Source organism: Crocuta crocuta, unplaced genomic scaffold, assembly GCF_008692635.1.
Source record: "Crocuta crocuta isolate KB4526 unplaced genomic scaffold, BGI_CrCroc_1.0 scaffold116, whole genome shotgun sequence".
Taxonomy (NCBI): domain Eukaryota; kingdom Metazoa; phylum Chordata; class Mammalia; order Carnivora; family Hyaenidae; genus Crocuta; species Crocuta crocuta.
The window spans coordinates 464,426-485,022 of NW_027531562.1; the positions used below are offsets into that span (position 1 = coordinate 464,426).

The 20,597-nt window shown below is 42.5% G+C and overlaps 1 protein-coding gene across 2 annotated transcripts in view; it reads left to right on the forward strand.

Moving 5' to 3' along the window:
- Positions 1 to 4,944: 4,944 nt before the first annotated feature.
- The window catches only part of EGLN3 (egl-9 family hypoxia inducible factor 3), a 92,441-nt gene continuing 76,788 nt past the window's right edge, over positions 4,945 to 20,597 (forward strand). For both annotated transcript variants that reach the window (XM_077772730.1, XM_077772732.1), the window contains exon 1: positions 4,945 to 5,151. The gene's annotated coding sequence lies outside the window, so the exon portion shown is untranslated. The remainder of the gene's footprint in view (positions 5,152 to 20,597) is intronic.

A 20,597-nucleotide genomic window follows, 5' to 3' on the forward strand; every position in this document is an offset into this window, starting at 1 on the left:
GAGAGAGAGAGAGAGAGAGAGAGAGAGAGAGAGATGGAGGTATTCATAGCAGAGTATTCATAGAGAGGTATTCATAGAGAGAGAGAGAGAGAAAGAGAGAGAGAGATGGAGGTATTCATAGCAGGTAAAATTTCAGGCCAAGTTTCTCTTAAGGGTGGTAAATGAAATATTCTTAAAAAGTTTTAATTCTGGGGGCACCTGGGTGGCTCAAGTTGGTTGAGTGTCCGACTTTTGCTTAGGTCATGATCTCGCGGTTCGTGGGTTCCAGCCCCACATCGGGCTCTGTGCTGACTGCCAGCTCAGGGCCTGGAGCCTGTTTCAGTCTGTGACTCCCTCTCTCTCTGACCCTCCCCTGTTCACGCTCTCTCTCTCTCTCTCTCCTAGAAATAAATAAAACATTAAAAAAAAAAGTTTTAATTCTGTACCGAAGATGATTTCACTTCGTGTTGTATTCCAAATCCCAGTGATTTGGTGGGAAGGGTGGAAACCCACCCTTCTAGATCCTCCAGTTGCTCATGACCGTGCTTTGCGCACACACCCTGGCTGCACCAGCAGCTGAATGTGCTCAAACACTCTGGGGTTGGCTGGAAGCTGCCTCTAGGCTGGTGCCTTGAGGAGGGATCTAGAAATATGTGAGAAGATTAAAAGTTCAAGACAAGGCTGTTGTTCCCAATCCCAGTTGAAGAGAGGCCTCTTCCTGGAAAGCGATTAGGGATTTGTGTGTGTGGTTTTGTTCCTGGCCAAACATAAATCTGGAGCCGGGTAATCTGTTTCTAATCATAATTTGGATTACCCCTCACACTAACCAAATGTTTGTTTGTCTGAGGAGGCCAATCCTCAGGCCCCAGAGACACATGACAAACCTCCACCAAAAAGCTAGGAAACTCCCGGCTAGTAGGCACATTCTGAGACGGGCAGGCAACTGCGGCCTCTTTGTGCCGGGAAAGGCTGGAAATTACTGTTCACAGTGTGTGGGCTTCTTCAGCCTGGAGCTGTCCCCTTGGGTCACTGTTGATGCACAACTCTCAGGGGCCAGCTGGAAATGGCCGGGAGCTGCCCCTTAGGACAGACTGAGCTACCGGGGCTCTGTCAGGTTTTGAGGTGGGGCTCCTAGAAGGAAGCCATAGTGAATAGTGAGAGAGCAGTGCCTCCTAGGTTTCTCCCAGGTCTTATTTTGACAGGCAGGAGAGAAAACCAAAGAGGTAGGACAAGCGAAGTAAAAGTTAGCCTAAAAGTTAGCCTCTTAGGGGCGCCTGGGTAGCTCAGTCAGTTAAGCGTTTAACTTCGACTCAGGTCACAGTCTCACAGTCTGAGTTCAAGCCCCAAATCGGGCTCTGTGCTGACAGCTCAGAGCCTGGAGTCTGCTTCATATTCTGTGCCTCCCTCTCTCTCTGCCCCTCCCCTGGTCATGCTCTGTCTCTCGCTCTCAAAAATAAATAAACATTAAAAAAAAAAGTTAGCCTCTTAGATCATCCATATTCATTGAGACAGTTACTACAAGTTTGCAGTTCACTGTCAAGGGCCATACAAATTTCGCTGATTTTGATTGTAGCCAACTTTTAAGAACCATTTCACCCAATTTGGAAATGCACAGTTCTTTATGAAGGAAGCCCTTTAAGAGTACAAAATGGGCTAGGAAATGAGAAAAGGGTGGTTTTGCAAAATCAGGATGTGGGAAGCTTAGAGGAGATAAATGAATAAAAGGAAGGCAGGCAACTTCACAAATGAATATGGATTCCATTCCATTAATGATGTACAGGAAAACTTTATGTCATTATTAACACTTATGGCATACAGATGACATTGGCTCCACCCCTGCTGTGAGCACAGGACAGGATGTGAATTCCACTGCTTTGTCACCATTAAAATCTCTCTCTCTCCCTCTCCTTCTCTCTTCCCCCGACCCTCCCCCCACCCCCACGNTGATTTCAAAAGAAATGTTGGTGGTAGTTTAGAGGGCAAGACGGATAATTGTTGTGTTTCTCTTTTCAGCTCTTAGGAGGAAAATACCTAAGAAGAGGCAATTAATTACTGTCTGCAAAGTGCTTTGAGATCCTCTGAAGAAAGGTAATTAGAAGTATGAGACGTTGTTCCTGGAGGTGTGATTACATGTGATTATATGTTAGAGCGGTGCTAGACTACTTCAAATGCATTCCTCTCCTACATCTCCAAACAGGAAAGTATGTGCTGGGAGGGGAGGGGAGAAGGGCCAGGAGGAAGGGGAGATATGGGAACAAAGACTGTAGCGTTTCATGTTAACCGAGGGGAAGACAGCCTGGGGACCTGGGGTCTGTGATGAAGATGGACATTTGAGAGTAGAACCAAGGCCTTCCATTGTTGCCCAGGCGGGTTTGCCTCTCAGCCCTTTATAATCCAAACTCAGGACTTGCAGGGTAACCTCTTTGTTCAAGCTTTCCCCAAGAAGTCAATGACTGTGTATGGTCTCAGGGGGAAACTGCCTTCAGTTTTCCAAGAGAACTGGAGGATTGTTTTCCAAGTAATTGTTACTCTTATACGAATCATCGATCATTAAAACCTTTATTACTCTCTACTCTTATGGAGCTGCTTTCCTTAGAAAGCCCCATAGCTTTTCTCCAGCCAAGTCTTATTTTGAGAGGAGGGGCTCTATTATGCAGGATGTAGCCAGAGGCCACCTCTCAGCCTGTCAGCGGTCTCTGACCTCAGGGTCCCAGAAGCAGTTGAGGGTGTTGGTTAAACCTTAGATCCAGAGCCGGCTTGAATTCTGGACCTGCTGCTACTACGCACAGCACTTGAGGCACGTTATTCAACCCCTCAGTCACAGTTTTGTCATTTGTGAAACTGGATAGGAATGGTATCTCCTTAGAGTTATTGCGAGCATTCTAAGAGTCATTGTGTATAACACTTACGGGGCTTCATAGGTTGGAAGTGACAAGAATGTGTTTGCTGGTGAGGCTTCTATGGCTGCTACTACTTTTCCTAAGAAACTACGGGCTCATTTAGAGCAAAGTATTTAGAGCAAATAACAATTACTGCCATCATTAATAAAGAAACTGAAGGTTGATTTAAGCAAACTGCTCAAGCCGCTAAAGTTATTTTTGGCACTCGTCCACTTCTATTCTTAGTTTTTCCCTTTTTGTTTTGGTTTTTCCAAATTTCGGACACATTACCAGGGCTTGAAGTTTTAGTGATGCATTCTACATATCCCCTATGATCCCCTATGTAAGCAACTTAAGGTACAGAGGCCTCCAAGGATGAATTCATACTTTCAAGGAGACTGAAAGCTTGCCTTTTTTGGTGAAAAGCCAAGTAATCCACCTTACAGACCTCTCGAACCTTGAAGCTGGACCCGAGGGACCATCTAGTTCAAACCCAGCATAGGCAAATGATTCACCCTTGGAGGCAAGCGTAGCTGGTTGATGGGAGAGTGGGATTTGAGTTTTGGGTTAAGTTAGATAATTAAGAACTACGACCATGTAAAACATGGTATGACTGTTTGTGAAGCTGTTTCTCCTGAACCACCCTGTGGCAATATGCCCTTGGTCTCCATAGAAGGATGTTATAAGATTGCCTATAAAACTGTATTTTGTGCACTAAAGGAGATGTAGCAGAAGATGCCATCCTGAGCTCTTTACGAAAACACTCGAGTGGCCGTTCTGTTCAGTTCTGAGCACCGGGAATAGCTGGCACTTCTGGAACTACCGTTTGTTTTCATCTGATGAACGTCATGAACATTTTATATGATCATTGATCATGAGATTAATGCTTTCTGCACTGGCTACTAGGAAGCTCAAGGCCAAATTTATATTCTACCTCTATGAATAGAAGCCAATAGTTACTACAAAGTACAGATGTTGACCGCAGCCGAAAACTTTATAGCTACTTTTCCTAAGCTGTGAACACTACTAGTATCCTATGACACAATGGATATTTCTTGGGGGGAAAAGGAGTTTTGGGTCCTTTACATTGCGTACTTTGCTTCCTTCTTGGATATTCTCGATGGTTATTTTGGTATCTTAAATGTTCTGAGAAGTCTGAGAGTTTAAAATCAAAACAAAGGAAAAAAAAACCTTTTTTAAACTTGGGCTAGCCCTGTACTTGTCAAACTTGTTTGACCACAGAATCCTTTAAAAATGTTACCTCCAAAGTCTATTTTTATTGGAAATATGTTTTGGGAAATGCTACCTCTCAGTAACATGTAATCAAATCCTGTTCATTGGATTTATGTCAGTACAAAGGTTGGTTCTTGACTTGCTTCTTCCTACGTTTGCAGAGCAAGGACAGAGTTCAGGTGTGAATATTAGATCAGGCAACTGATGAGATCCCTTTGAGCTCAAAAATTTGGTGACTCCTGATTTAAAAAATGAAAAGTTTTTCAAGAGTGTCTGCTCACAGAATTAAGAATTTAAGTTTACCGATATGAAGACTAAAGTTAGAAATTAAAACATTGTATAACATTTCTGGCGTTCCTTGTTTGTATCTAATCTAAAAGATTGCTTTAAAAATCATGTTTTTAGGGGTATCTGAGTGGCTCAGTTGGTTAAGCATCTGACTCTGGATTTTGGCTCAGGTCATGACCTCACAGTTAGGGAGTTTGAGCCCCACATTGAGCTTTGTGCTGACAGTGTGGAGCCTGCTTGGAATTCTCTCTCCTGTCTCTCTGCCCCTACCTTACCCATGCTCTCTCTTTCCCCCTCTCTCCTTCAAAATAAATAAACTTAAAAGAAAAAAAAAATAACGTTTTTAAAAACAACCCCCAGGGATGTAAAACAAAGTTAAAAATTTCCTTTGAAAAATATCAAAGTCAAAAGTTATAAAATTTTCATCTGAACGCCTGTTTGGTTGTAGAATTTAACCCCCTCCCCCTTCCTGCTTTGATAAAGGCTTACACAATGGGGGTGATGCAACTTCATGGTGTATCTTGAGGGGATTGTGCAACTAGGTTTATTCCTCGGACATGTGGCCCACGCAGAGCCTGCAATATTCATTTCACAGGTACCTTTGCCTTTAAGATCCCTTCCCCTCCACTCTGCATTAAAACTCAACAACAACAACAAAAAACAAACGGCAAGGATCTCAAACCCCAGCCACATATATATCACTTGGGTAGGAGCCTGGGACCTGCCTTAGACAACGCACTCAACTTCTGGAGTTGCTCCATCCCTTTGACCGGTGAGCTACACCCAAGGGGAAATTTCGCAAAGGAAAATCACCTTCAAAGAGAAGGGATAGACTGCCGGGAGAAAGGACAGGCTCTCCTGCTCAGGTCCTTGGTTGACATTCAGCTCCTTGGGCAGCCTACCTAACTTGTCACTGTAACCCCAGTGGCTTTCATCACTTTTCTCTTTGTGTATGACCGTGGAAGCCGTGCTATTTTGTTAGTGCTCTGGGCAGCTTGTCTCTCTGATTGTATTTCTGTGCTTTTCCTCTGTGTTTGACAGTGCCTACTATGTTTCAGGTAGCATGTCACAAAATCGCATATGCCCCTGTCCTTGCCCTTAAGGAGTTCACAGGGTAGAAGAGCAGATGGGCAGTAGAAACAGTTTCCACTCAATGTGACAAAGACTCCAAAAAAGCCGTGTATAATGACCAGGGAGACAGTAATGGAGGTGACATTTGAGTCGGGTCTTAGAGAATGTGTTGGACACTGATTTTTCCATTAATAGAATTACTTTTCTGCTTAATGGCAACCAGCGTGCTAGAAGGAGAAGTATAAACCAATAACTTGCTTTGGATTAACTCAGGAGACTAACTGACAGAACCTATTAGCTAAAGACTGGACTCTTATTTCAAGCAATTCAGTGAATGTTCAGGCCTTAATCATTTGAGTTATCAGAGGACAAGACCATCTGGAAAGTGGACTCTCTAGAACTTACTCTCAAGTTTCCCTAATGTAAAAAATGTTCTAAGGATAGTCTTTGATTTTGGAAATTCCTAGAATTAGCTTTGCTCTGTGTTCAATAATGTCCTGTTTCCCAGTCTCATGGCAGACAGAAAACAAATGGCATGTTTAAATGGCTATATAGATGAAAATAAAGCTCATTAGTGAAGGACTGGTTTTAATTTAAATTTCAGAAGAAATTTTACAAAGTGCAAGAACATGTACGGTCGGCTGGCTCCTTGAGTTTGCTGTTCCTTTGCTGACACTGAAAGGTAGTTAGCAGACTTGGTGCTGGGCAGAGTTTTGTGGATTCTTTCCAAGTTACTTTCATGAGACAAAACCATGGGTGTCAGCCATGTGACATAATGTCCATCACCTCTCTAGCTGTACAAATAGTTCTCTAATTTGATGTTAATAGAAAATCTTTCTCTTTAGCAAATACTCTTTTTCTTTAGGCTCAGCACTTCAGGTCTTCCTTTCCAGTTGCCCCAAAATTCAATTTAATAATAATTTTTGGCTGTCTGTGTTTATTATATCCGGAGCTGAGGGTATCTTTATCTTCTGTTCTGTCGGGCTTGAGGCAGTATCCATCCAGATTTTCCAGTCCCCAAACTTAAATAGGACCCTTCACCACAAAAACCCTGGGGCTGGCATAACATTGGAAAGCAGCACTTAGGTTCCAGTTGCTAGGTTAAAACTTAGAATCTGCTGTTTCCAGACTTGAGAGCTTTGCTCCCCACTGTCTGTGATTGCACACTCCCTGGTGGCATTTCAGTATGTATGTATGACTCCTACCACAAACTCATTAAGAACAAGGAATGTGTCTCATTTGTCTTTGTATTCCATAGTTTGTTACATAAAGGAGGTGCTTGAGAAATATTTGTTAAATTGATCTTATATGTTTTTCTTAAAAGTTCATTAACTGGACAATCAGATGTAGGTTTCCCTGTGCAAGGAGTGAAAAAGGGAAAGTTTCATGTATACAAGTCTCAGAACTTGACCTCTCATCGTAATTTTTTTAAAGGCAGATCAAGGAATCTCCTCATAAATTAAATGTGAATTTCTCCCCTGAGTGTTCCAAGAATCCGGATTTACTTTGTGCTCAAATGGGGCATTCTACTTTAGGATCTTGTATTTGTGAATCAAATACTCTCTCAAGAAAGGTGAAATCTGGATGGAAAGTGAATGATCTTGCCCTCTGTGGAAGGCCGAGGCAAGTCATTTCAGTATATCTCATCTAAAATCCCAATAACACAGCTACGGGTTACTGGGCAGCTACTCTGTTTCAGGTATTCAGGCATTAATCTCACTTAATCTGCATGAGGATTTCAAGACCTAGAGGGTTAAAGTCTTCCTCAAGGTCTTGTAAGCAAAACATATTTAAAACTAGACCAAGGAACAAGCCTTCCACAATCTTGGCATTCTCCAGTCTTGGTGAATGAAAATTTTAGCACCCAGTTCCTCTGGCAAAGAATCCCTCCTCTATGTGCATCTTCCAAGTCATTCTGATAGAAGGTCCACCCACACATAGACAGCCGACCCTGCACAGCTTCCATTCCAGCCCTAGCCACCATCTGCTCTCCATGGACAGCTCAGGAGCCTCCTCAGTAGTCTACCTTGCCCTCCCCAAATCTGTTTTCCCACACCAAGGCTTGAGTGGTCTTCTCAAAACTCATATATGATATATAATTTTTCTAGATTAAAAACCCTCCATTGAGAGGGCACTTGTGGGATGAGCACTGGGTGTTATGTGGAAACTAATTTGACAATAAACTATTTGTAAAAAAAAAACAAAAACAAAAAACCCTCCATTGATTTTTCTATTCACTTTTAGGGTAAAGACCAAAGTCCTTAAGCGGGCCCACCGTGCCCTGCCTGGTTTGGCTCTAGATGGCGGTTACAGTCCCTTCTCATTCTCTGGACTTCTACTATTCCAGCCATTCCCTCAGCCTAGATTGTTCTTTCTTCCCTTTCATAGTCTAGGCTGACACCACTCTACTGACAGAGCTCAGTTCAATAATGTCTTCTTCAAGGGCCTTGTATGTACTTTATGGCTGTGTGTGCCTCTCTTTCATAGTTTTAATTTTCTATGTACTTGTTTAATTATTTTATTACTACCTGGCTCTCCATGAGCCTGGAAGCTGCATGAAGGCAGGGACTATGTCTGTTTGTGTTCACTAGACCCTAGCCCAGAACCTGAAGGTAGTGAATCCTTGCTAAGTATTTGTTGCATGAATTAATGTCTAACAGCGGGCAGTGACAGAACAGGTTGGAACTCAGAAGTTCGGCACCCCCTGTCTTTGGTGTGTCGCCAGGCCCCCAAACGGCCATTATTATCCAAGGACCTCAGGTGTGGAGACAGAGAGGAAGGTAGAGGTTGGGAGGCTCATGCCCCACTCTGGACCTGGGAGGGGCTATTGATTGAGCTTGTCATTGAACCCTCACCCTGCCTCAGCAGTACTACATGTTTGTGTAGAGTCTTGCAATTAATCTCTCTTAGCAAGTCTTTAGGAGGTTAAGTAACTTGCCTAAAGTCACCCAGAAATTGGGTATGGAGCATGGGTTCAAGCCTGAGCCATTTGGCTCTTGACCCACATTTGCAAGCTTTTTGCCATCTGTCCTCAGTTTACTTTGTTTGATGTTTCCCCCCCAACTTTGAGCCCCTCTTTGGTTTTAGTTTCTGTTCTTTTTTTTTTTTAATTTTTTTTAATGTTTTATTTATTTCTAGGAGAGAGAGAGAGACAGCGTGAGCAGGGAAGGGTCAGAGAGAGAGGGAGTCACAGACTGAAACAGGCTCAGGCTCTGAGCTGGCAGTCAGCACAGAGCCCGACGCGGGGCTCGAACCCACGAACCGCGAGATCATGACGTAAGCGAAAGTCGGACGCTTAACCGACTAAGCCACCCAGGCGCCCCTCTGTTCTTTTTCTTCTAAATCTCACTCATTATTTCTTCTTTAATTTACCATGTCTCTTTCTTCCTCCACCTTTTTCCTCCCTCTGTCTTGCTTCCCTTTCTCCCTCATAAGTCCATCAGTGATGAGAACCATGACATTCTTTACCTGGAAATTACATTTTGGGAAGCTTTCTCTCAGCGGCCAGGAGCTCCAGGCACACTTTGCATCTCTGTAGGACAAAATGCAGATGAGAATTGTAAATCTCTAAGCTTGCAGGCTCATACTTTTATGATTTGTGAAGATTCAGTTTTAAAATCATCTCTAATTTTGAGCTTTGAATTCGGACCAGTAAAGGTAGTAAAAGCAATATAAAAGAAAGGGAAATAAACTTCAAAACTACTTTTTTTGGGGGGGGGGGTCCCTGTGAGAAGTCCAGTATAAATTGTGGAGATGCTTCTCAAATAAAATTAGATTCCGCTACTGCCTGCTGCTTCCCTCCACATTTCATCTCTTTTCCTCTAAATCGCCGAAGCCTCTCTCGGGACACTAGGTAATCGGAAGAAAGAATAGAGTGTTCAGGCACCACAAGTCCTCCGGAGAGCTCTGGCACATCGATTTGCATTTCTGGGTCAGCACGATTTCACTTTCATTTAACCCTTGTACTGACCCTTGTTTTTCAACACTTTGGCTCTTCCCACCATCTGAGAGCAAGCAATGTGTTCCCCTGGTGGAGGGTAAATGTCCCCCAGCAGCCCACAGCATGCAGACTACCCCAAACTCCCCTTTTCAAGGTTCCCAGCATCATCAAAGTCCTTGCAGCGAGGCACTGGCCAGCACTGTAGGTGTCTCTGAATGCAGATTTAATCACATTTAAAAAGATAGTTTTGTGAGTTAATGGAAAAGGAAATGAGTAGTACAAGCTCCATAGTCAAATGTGTCCATGGCTGCCATGGTTTCACACCTCCTGCGAGCTTGTTAATCCTTGATGTAATGAGAACAGCAACGGAGAAACATGGACATTGCTGTGTTCTGTCTCTCTTTTGTAGGAGTCATGCTGGGCATTCTATGAAGACCCACGGTGTGCCAGAAAGAGGGACATGACATATTTCTAAGGCTTTAGAATAAGCCTATTTCTGCTATCTTATTCAGGGTATAATTTCCATTAAGAGGGAGCAAAGACCCCACCAAGATTTAATTACTTGTGTTATGATAGATAGAGGTCATTATTTGTTCTTCTACAATGAGGTCCGCTTGGCCAGAAGACCCTTGTGCAAAGGTAAACGTGCATTGTAAAATGGAAAGCCTGCACAGATGTCGAGTGTGAACCTGATGTTAAAGGAATTAAAGTAAAATATTAATGAAGTGTTTGCCCCTCAAAGCTTTGCCTCAATTTGTAAGAATAATTTTATTGCCTTTTTTGCAACTAATAGAAGTAATAGTGTAATTGTGCGATATATGAATTATATTTTGACATGGTTGTTTTAAAAAAATGTAGTAACAACCTTACAAAAATATAGTAGACCATGAGAATAAAATAAAAATCAGCAATATTCCTAATTCCCAGGGATAACCACTGATAGTGTTGTGCCTGAATCGCGAGTCCCAGAGACCTCCAAGGAGCCAGCACCGATGCAAATACAAAAGGGTCTTTATTACAAGCTCAAGCAGGGGCTCACCAGCCTACTAGTGTATGGCAGCAAGGTGAAGCCAAGAACAATAGCGAGTTGGGTTTTTAAGGAGTAAGGGACGGGGGTGTTACAGTACATGTAGCATCATCACATAAGCGCCAGTTACAATTGTACAGCAGCACCCATGGTAACAGCTTTGACCATTCAGTATCTGTGAGGTGTTCATTACTTTTGGTGGGACCCAATCATGACTCTTGAGAATCCTTTGAAAATGACCAATTATGAGGTGAGTTCAAAGGGCCCACGTGGGGTTCAGGCAAGCGGTGAGAAATTGGCCAGTTTGTATCTGCAGTTCCCAGCCTTGACTCAGACCATAGGAATGTTTTTTGATTAGCTCATCTGAGGGTGGTCCGAGGATGGCTTTAGCCTTGAACAGTCTGAGGCTTTTCCTGGAACTGGGACTGGGGCTATGTGCAGCCCGAGGTTGCTCTTAATGGAGGACTTAATTTTTGGCTCTTCAATAGCACGATTTATTTTCTGTTAGTTTTGGTGTGAATACAAAACTGTAGTAGTACAATAAGTAGGGTTGAAATCTTCTTCACTTAATGTATTGTGAACATTAAATGTTCTTCAGCTTCTGCATAGGGTTCTGTCATATAAATGTTTTATAAAGACTTTAAACAATTCTCTATTGCTGGACATCTAGGCTGTTTCCAAGTTTTTGATAATGTATGTAGTTCTCTAATGAGTGTCCTTATAGCTGCATTTTAAGCACATCAATGATGATTTCTTAGATAAACTTCTAGATATTTAATTGCTAAATCAAAGGATGCTCATTCCTTTAAGGCTTTAAAATACATAAACCTTAAAAGACTAAATCAATTTATACTAGCAGTATACACCATTGTACTTATTTTCATATACATTCCCCAACACTACATATTATTTTAATTTTTTTCCCATTATGACAAGTGAAAAACAGTGTCTCATACTCGTAACTTTGACTCCTTAGATTCTTAATGTCATCAAGCAAACTTTCAAGTGATTATTGACCATTTAAGGGGCACCTGGGTGGCTCAGTTGGTAAAGCATCTGACTCTTGATCTTGGGTCAGGTTATGATCTCCCAGTTTCATGAATTTGAGCCCTAGATGAGACCCTGTGCTGGCAGCACAGAAGCTGCTTGGGATTCTCTCTGCTCCTCCCCCACTGGCGCACATGTGCTCATGCGTGCTCTCTCTCTCTCAAAATAAATAAAATTTAAAAAAATAATTATTTACATCCTTTGAACATTTTCTTGTGTGTTGTGTATCTTTCTGTCAACTTGTAAGATTTTAAAATATCTAATTAGCCTACTAATTCTTTGTCATTCCTTTCATTTGAGTTAAAAAAACAACAACCCTCTAAATTGAAAGTGATGCAGTTTTCTTTAGAAAGAAGAGCAGCTGAAACTAGTTGCATAAACAACGTCTGCTCTGACTGCAGTCGCCTGGTGTGTGTATGGGTTTGTTAACTTTGTGTGTATCTCACTCATTTTCTGGCAGATACTCTCCAGTCAAGAGTCAGGAAACATCATCTTTACAAATAGTTGTGGTTTCGTTTTGAGATAAATAAATTATTACTTTAAGTTAAATAAGGGAAACTTACAAATAGTTTTGAGCATTGGCCAGTCTTCTATTTACAGCATCCGTTTCCAAAGACTTTCGATTCAGATTCAAATACTCTTAAAGGAAAATTTACATTTTCTTTTAATTCACCTGCTTTGTGAGAGGGGTTTTGTTTTCTCTATTTTAGCAGTAGTCTAAATTAGGACAAACATAGGTCAGAACTCCAAGGGGGATAGCAGATAGAACTCCTAAGACTGGATGGTCTGCTGGGCTGGGTACTCAGAATATTTTTCTCTTAACATTTATTTATTTTTGAGAGGCAGAGATGGAGCACAAGCAGGGGAGTGGTAGAGAGGGAGACACAGAATCCGAAGCAGGCTCCAGGCTCTGAGCTGTCAGCAGAGCCAGACACAGGGCTCGAAAACACGAAGCACAGGATCATGACCTGGGCCAAAGTGAGACACTTTATCAGCTGAGTCACCCAGGCCCCCTGGTGCTGGGTACTTAAAAAGAAGTTGACGGGGCGCCGGGGTGGCTTAGTCGGTTGAGCGTCCGACTTTCACTTAGGTCATGATCTCGCGGTTCGTNCCTTCACGCCTTGCTCTTACCTGCTCTCCCTTTCTTTTTCTCCTTTTCCCTCTCTTCCTCTCCATACCCTTCCTTTCGCCACCCCCTACTGCTTCTCTTTAATTGGCTACGGGACCTTAAGTAATGTTCTCTTTGCTTCTAGGCAGAAGGGATAATAGTGCCTCTACCTGCCTGAGGCAAGAGGGTGGGGGAGGTGGTTGAACTTCCAATGAGATCTCTTAAGCGTGCAAAGTATAATTTTCCTGCTACTTAAAAATGTAAATGTGCTCAGGTGTGCGCCCACTCACATGCATGTGAGCCTTAATTGTTTTTCAGGTTTGCCTTTTCGAATTATAAAATGTATATGTGATATTTAAAAACTTCTAATAAGACTGCCATTTTTTAATGACTGGCAGTAACTCCTTTTATTAACTAATGGAGATAGTGATGACTACATCTTAACCCAAAGAGGGGTTGTGTAAGGGTAATTAAATGGGTCTGTTCAGTGGCCCCTCGTCTGGAAAAGGACCGCTATCTTAAAACGGAGCGTACAATGGCTTGTTTCCAGATTGTGGGGTGGGAGTAAGGATAATACTTTCTGTGATGAAGTTGGCATTTCCCATCTGTTGTTACTTCAGACACAAGCCTCCTTCTCTCTACCAATCACAAATATAAAAACTCTGCTGATACTTTGACCATCTGGATTTCCCATCATACTCTGTTTTCACACCTGGAGATTCAGAGCAGAGCTGTGATTGATGTTTTTCAAATTTTCAAAATAAAATTAAAGGACAGACGAACAACATTTTTCTAAAATTGTGAATGGTAGAACCACCATTTGTAACATTTGCTACTGCTTCTAGAATTGTTAATAATCTTAGCTTCTGGATTTTTCAAAAATGCGTTTTCTTTTTAAAGCAAAACATCGTCTTCTCAGTAACTGCTTATGTTGAACAGTGTCAGGGCTAAGATTAAAGTGGTGGGTAATAGTAGTCCCAAGTTCAATAGTAAGTTCAGTGAGTTCTGTATTTCATTTTAATTAAAATAATTTCATGTTCATGGTTCGCTTTCTCTTAGGGAGCTAGATCCTACCTTCATTTGGTCAGCCAGCAGGCTCTACTAGCTGAATAGCCATATGAAATACCACTTTGAATCTGTCCTAGGGTATGGCATTATTCTGAATTATAATGAAATTAGCCATTTCCACAGACCTCTCTGCCTCTATCTGCCTTGGTACCAAGTCTGGCTTGGGTTCTAAGTGCTGTTTTAGAACAATGAGGTGGGCCCCAAATTTCCGTTACTCCTTAGTCACTCCTTAAACAGCAGTTTGCCTATTTTTGCGGTTTCCTAATTTTTAAGAGGAATGACAGACAAGGTTTTAAGCTTTGGTTTCTCTCTAGATCCTATCAGTTTCCTCAAACACAGTAATCTCTGTTAGCCCCTGGTGTGCCGCTGGGATTACCGGGCCTGGCCGCACTGGCTAGTTGCTGCCTTCCCCACCCCCCCGCAGAGCTATTTGCTTTCAGGAAGCTGGGAACTAATTCCCATCAGTGGTCCGCCCTTGGAGACCCTTTAGCATGAACAACAGTGCAGAAACAGGAACTCTAATCCCTTTCCTGGCGGCAGACAAAAAACCTTAAATGTCACACTTTTCGCTTCCTTTTTAGTTCACCTGAGGGAGCAGGTGCAATCTTGTGGCACAATGGAGATGACCCAGGCTAGGATCATTTTGTCTGTTAACTCTGCCTCTGTGAGGACAAGTCTTTTAAATAATTATTAATCTGTCTGAAAGGTCCAGGGTTCAGGGAGAGAATCAAATACACGATTTGGACCAGCCAATCTGAACTATGCAGGCTTCCTAATAAATAGGATAAAAGAAGCCTTCATTAGGTTAAGAATGTGGCGTGTGAGACACACTGCTGCCTCTTGGGTGGGTTTACTTCCTTCTTTCTATGGAACGCTTCACCGTAAGTAGCCCAGGGTGAAACTGGAACTCGGTTGGGGAAAGAGCCCTGGTGGAGGAACGGTCATGTTATTAAGTTATTGCAAATGTAGCGACTGGTGATTTCACACGTACACATTCCACATTACAGGAAGCTCGCACATATAAGAAACCGTGCCCTGCTGGCCCTTTACCCCCAAAGTTTCCACTGCCTGCCTCTAACATCTAATGCTTCTTATGTTGTCACGTCAGCTGCTTTTCTATAGTGAAGAAGGAATGTGGTCCCTTGGATGTCAAGGATAAGAAAGTGATCTGTATGTATCAAGCAAATCTAAGGACAAAAGGAATTTTTTTTTTTTAGTCGCTTGCAGTATAGTATAATCTTCCTTCACAATGCNTAATGAAACTAAAATAATCTTGCCAGTCAGGTCATGGAAAATTTTACCAACTCTATTTGTTCATAGTTGCCCATCCCATTTCTCTTCCTTCTTTATAGACAAAACGTAAAAAAAAAACCCAAACATTTGACTTATTTTTCTATTACTAAAAGTAATTTCTACATAAAAGCTTATAAAAATTGGAACAATATAAAGGAATATAAATTTAAAAACAAACAATCATTCCGTCTCCCTCAGTCCCCTGCCTTCCAGCCACGTTTACTGTTTACTTGTTGGTAGACCCAGAGTCAGATAGGATTTCTGTGAATCCTTCACAAGTGTGGTAAAGACACACGGGGAAAGAAGGAACTGAATGTCAGCTCTTCTTTTCCAACACGCACAAGTTTCCAAAAGTTGCACAAGGAGAAGGGGAAAGAGGGAGAGAAAATTGAAGATCAAAGAGACAGGAGAAAAAAGACACAGCTCCCTTCTCCTCTCTTGGAGGGCAGCTCTGAGAGGGTGGGGTTTCTGTATTAGCTGTCTTTATATACTTATCAGGTTAGGAAAATGCCTATCAAGTAGTGCTGCTGAATGAATGAATAAGAATGAAAAGCAGGAACTAACTGGCTAAGGTTAGGCAGAGTTTACTGAAATCATTTAGGCCTTTTCAGTTTATCAAAGGCTTCCTTGCTTGTATTTTCAGTCAATACCTTGGGTTTTTAACCATTAAGCAGTCAGCATGTGCTGCTTGGAGGTTTAGTACCACAGGTAGTTGCTGCTAAATTAAACTAATATTAGAGATAAAAACCTGTTTGGAACAAATCCATACTTGGAAGAGGAAATTTTGAACCATTTCTACCATTAACTCACTGGGGAATTTGTACTTCAAAGGTCAAGATTCACAAGCCCACTGCCTCCTTTTGGGGAAAACGAGTCCACAAGGAATTCTCTAGGCTTAGTGCCCATCTCTCCAACCACCATGCCCACAGCTGGCTGAGATAGGAGCCAACCCCTGACCCCAAGATAGCCTTCTTTAGGCTCTCCAGGCCCCCATGAGGTATCCTAGAGTAGCACTGGGTGCTATTGTCTGAACCAATCAAAGCCTCTCTCTTGGTAAGTCTGAACTTGAGACAGAAAGAGAGAGAGACCCAGAAAAAGGGAAAATCAGACTTATTTCCAAACAAGGTAGTCCAGTGTCAACACAGAAAACTAGGGATGTGGAAAGAGAAAGGAGTACGCAGAAACTATGAGGCAAGAGACGACTTTAGTAATGGAGGTGAAGAAAGAAGGTATAGAAAGCCATCAGTTAGTAGAATAAGCACATAGAGAAAGGGAGAGGATTCAGGAGATGCTTCCGGAGTGGCAGTTCTGGAGAACTGCTGTTTCATTCCCAATGTTCTAGTTCTCCAAGAGGCTGGCCATGTAGCTCTGGAAACCATTTTAGTTTGCTTCCTCAACCCTCCTTGGTATCCCTGCAGAGGAAACTCTCAACCTAAAGTGAATAAATAGGCCTCCATAGTTTGCAGATGGAAACATCCCCATTTGTAAGAAGAGCAGGTTGTTTAGAGGTAATCACAAACATCCCTTCCATCGCAGTTGGAGAGAGAGATTATAGAATGGCACATTGGTGGCCCAGGCAGAGCTTTACATGGCGGCAAATGCTCTGCTAGGATCAACATAAATCAAGGTCTTGTTTTCTCTACTGTAGACTCTGAAACTTGATCTCCATGCAGACAGTGTTGGCTTACACCAAGTAGGAGATTTATAAGTCACTCAATGTATAGATTTACAATGTGAGATAGAGCTTTCTAGAGATAGGGATCCCCTTTTTACGGTTTTTGGTGCTATTGAACATCTTTTCTTTATCAGAACTCTGTTTGGGCTCTTTACCCTTTTCTTTGAGCATTAGTTCTTTTCTTCCTTTTTTGGTTTCATGAATGTGTATATTCCTTGTGGTTTGCCTTTTGTCCCTCTCTATCTCCTTGCCTTCCAGGAAATGCCCCTCACTGCCAATGGTTCTTCTGTGTCCTGGTGACCACTTTACCTCTTTCCCAGATTTCCAGGTCTACTAGACACTTGCACCTGAAAAGCTCACCAGCATCTCAAATTCAGTGAGTTCAAATACAAATTACTTTCTCCCCCAATGTTTTTCTTCCTGTATTCTTTCTCCTTCTCTAAGATGGGATCTCAGTGAGCCAGACTCAAAGTTCAGAATCCCTTTTACGTCTTTTTTCCTCCCTATGCCCAACAGCTCTCATTGCAAAGTCCTAGCAGTGTAATACCAGCGTCATCCATTCCCTCTGTATATTCATTATCTAATGCTGCGTAACAAATTATGCTGAGGTTTAGCAGCTTAAAATGACATATTTATTGTTTCACACAGTTCTTGAGGATTAAGAATCAGCTTAGTTGGTCTCATGAGATTGTAGACAGGCTGCTGCTGGGGCTTTAGTTATCTCAAAGCTTGGTCAGGGCTGGAGAATCTGCTTCAAAGATCACCCATGTGGGGGTGCCTGGGTGGCTCAGTCAGTTAAGCGTCCAACTTCAGCTCAGGTCATGATCTCACAGTCCATGAGTTCAAGCCCTGCATCGGGCTCTGTGCTGACAGCTCAGAGCCTGGAGCCTGCTTCAGATTCTGTGTCTCCCTCTCTCTGCTCCTCCACCACTAATGCTCTGTCTCTCAAAGATAAAAGTAAAAAGTTAAAAAAAAAAAAAAAAGAAGAAAAGATCACCCATGTGGTTAGCAGGGTGCTAACTGGCTAGGTGCTCTGTTGCTTGCTGGCTCTTGGCTGGAGGCTTCAGTTCCTCACCAGGTGGATCTCTCCATAGGGTGGCTTACTACATGACAGCTTGCTTCTCCCCACAGGCACAGAGAGGAGGGAGGGAGAGAAGGAGATAGATGGGGGAGGGGAGACTTAAGATGGAAGCCACAGTCTCTTCATAACCCAATCTTGAAAATCACACCCATTTGGTTTTGCAATATTCTATTTGTTAGAAGCAAATCACTAAGTACAGCCTACATTCAGCATGAGGGGAATCAAGGAAGATGTGTCAAAGAATTCATGGACATTTTTGTTTTTAAAGCCACGCCTCTCTCTTCTTTGTTTCTACGTCCATGGTCCTAAGTCAGGCTCTTGTCACTTCACTCCTCACCATTATTTGTTCTTAAGATAAAGGCCAAGGTATTTAATAGGGGTCACTCGGCCCACATGTCTTGTGTCTTGTTCTGTGCTTTCACTTGCCTGCATTCTATTATCTCTGTTTGCTTTTCTCTCTTTCTGCGTCTTTCTCTCCTCCCTCTCTCCCACTTTCAAACTTCCCAAGAGAGATGCTTTAATTGGTTCAAGCAGTCAACAGCTGGTGTCATTCCAGGTCACCTGGAATGGGGACTGGAGAGCTTCAAGGAGTCTGTCTTTTTGGTCAGGTGTTGGCTCCTGGCCCAATGTGCTGTGCCCAAGGTGGTGGGTGACTTAACCCTGCCTCACGTTTCCTTATCTCAAGCCACAATTCCCCCACCTCCTGCTCTGTTCCCAGGCCTTTTACAGGAGGTCACAAGCGCCATTTCCTCTCCCGCCACAGAGCCTATGCTGGTCCTGCTCCTCTGCCTGGCAAGCTCTTCTTTCTGTCCCCACCTGGCTCACTCCTGAGCATCTCTACATCCCGATAGGTGTCCTCTCTTCAGGTATGACTTCCTGATCCCTTCATCTATGTTAGATTCCTTATGAGCTCTCCCAACACCCTGTACTTTCTTTCACAACTCTTATTCGTGTGGTTATTTAACACTGCATCCCTCCATTAGACTGTAGCCTCTACAAGGGCACGGACCTTTATGCTTACAATGTCTGACACTTACTATGCGCACAGTAACTATTTATTATACATCTCCAGGCTCCCCTGGCATATGCATGGAGGCATAATTACTCTTTTTCCTGCGTCCATGCTTCTCCCTTGCTCACCTGCTTTCAGTGGTCCTTGAGTGCCTGCAGGGCGGAGCCATCACTCTTTTGTCAGGCATTCAAGGCCCTTGGTAATGGGGGCCAGCTCTCTTCTGGTTTTGTTTCTCAGCATTCCTATAACAGACCCAAAAAGTTCTAATGGAAGCGAATTACTTGCTGTTTCTAAAGCACACTTTATGCTTTGCGCCCTGTGTCTTTGGTCCTCTTGTTCTCTATATTCTGGAATGTATTCTCACTGAGATGATATAAAAATCTCTTTTTAGGAAACAGTTTGTATCTTGTAGGTTGCTTGTTTATATATATATACCTCCTGAAAATTTTGCTGAATTTAATTCAAATCACAGATATCATGGCATTTCACTCTTGAGTACCATGAGGAAATAAAAGCATTTTCTTTCTCAAGCACAATACCATTTTTATACTTACTAATCAACAATAATCTCTTTATGAATAACAATATCCACTTACAGAAATTTGGAGGACTAAAGGAGATAAGAGAGGTACAATACCTGGCTCTTACAAGTAGTTCTACTGATGATAGTAAACTTCTTACTAATTTTATTTGGGGCCAAGGCCGAAGGCTTTAATAATATTTGTCTTCTAAATAACAGTATTCTAACTACTCAGCCAGGATTCCCAAAATGCTGTCATCAATCTTTGTGCTAACCGCTCCTTAAATAACTGCTAATTCTTATTCTGCTAAAAGTTGTAGCTGCTTAAGTCTCTTTGTGCCAAGGTGTCATGGTTACGAAAAGATTCAACCCCAGGCTCCTACTGCCTGTTACTTTTGAAGTTCTTCCAGAGAAAGAAAACCACACCCAAGTAAGAGTGCTCTAATATAGTTACACCCTGGGAATAAACCAGCTGGATCTGGGGTAAGGCACAGTGGGAAGAATAAATTTTTTTAAAAATTGAGAACACATTAAATGCAAAGCAACAAAATAAAAAAAAAAAACAAACAATAATCTCTTTATATCATCTAAATACATCATCTGCATTATATTTCTTCAATGTCCCCCAAATGTCTAATTACAGTTGACTTGGTCAAATTAAGGGTCAGACCAGGTCCACAGCCTGCATTTGGTATTTCGCCTCTGATTGACTGTTCATCACTTGTGGCTGTGGCCTAGTGTCATTTAGCTTGGCCTCAGAGATGTAGGTCTGACAGGTTTAGGGCACATCCAGCTTGAGAATCCCAAGAAGGCCACAGGTTCAGATTTTGACTGCTCTGGGAGCAAGCTAAGATGAGCCAACTATTTCTCCTAAGCCCTTCTAAGAGTAAAATCTGGCCTGATCTTCTGCTCCTTGCCCCCTGTTGGCCATGTTCCAGCCATGCTGATCTGCTCTCTCTTGTCACTCACTGAACCTAGGGCCTTTACACACCAAGACCCTCCCATTTGCTTATTTGGCTGCCTGGATTCTCTAACCCCCACTTGGCCTGCCCTCCCTCCCTTCTCCCTCCAGCCTGCCATTCTACACACATTATTCGCCTGATGAATTCCTATTCATCTTTTAAGAAAAGCACAAATGTTACTTCCTTGGAGAAGCCTGTTTTTTTTTTTTTGTTTTTTGTTTTTTTTTTTGGCCTCTCCTACCTCCACGCCCAGAAACCCCTGTTAAATTCTCTCATTGGACCATACTTTTCTTCTAGAGCACTTATCCTATTGCAATTAAATAATTATTTGTGGGATTACCTTTTGAATGTGTCTCTTCCTAGCTGAGAGACTTGAGACTCCAGAAGGAAAAGAGCCATATTCACGTTGCCCAC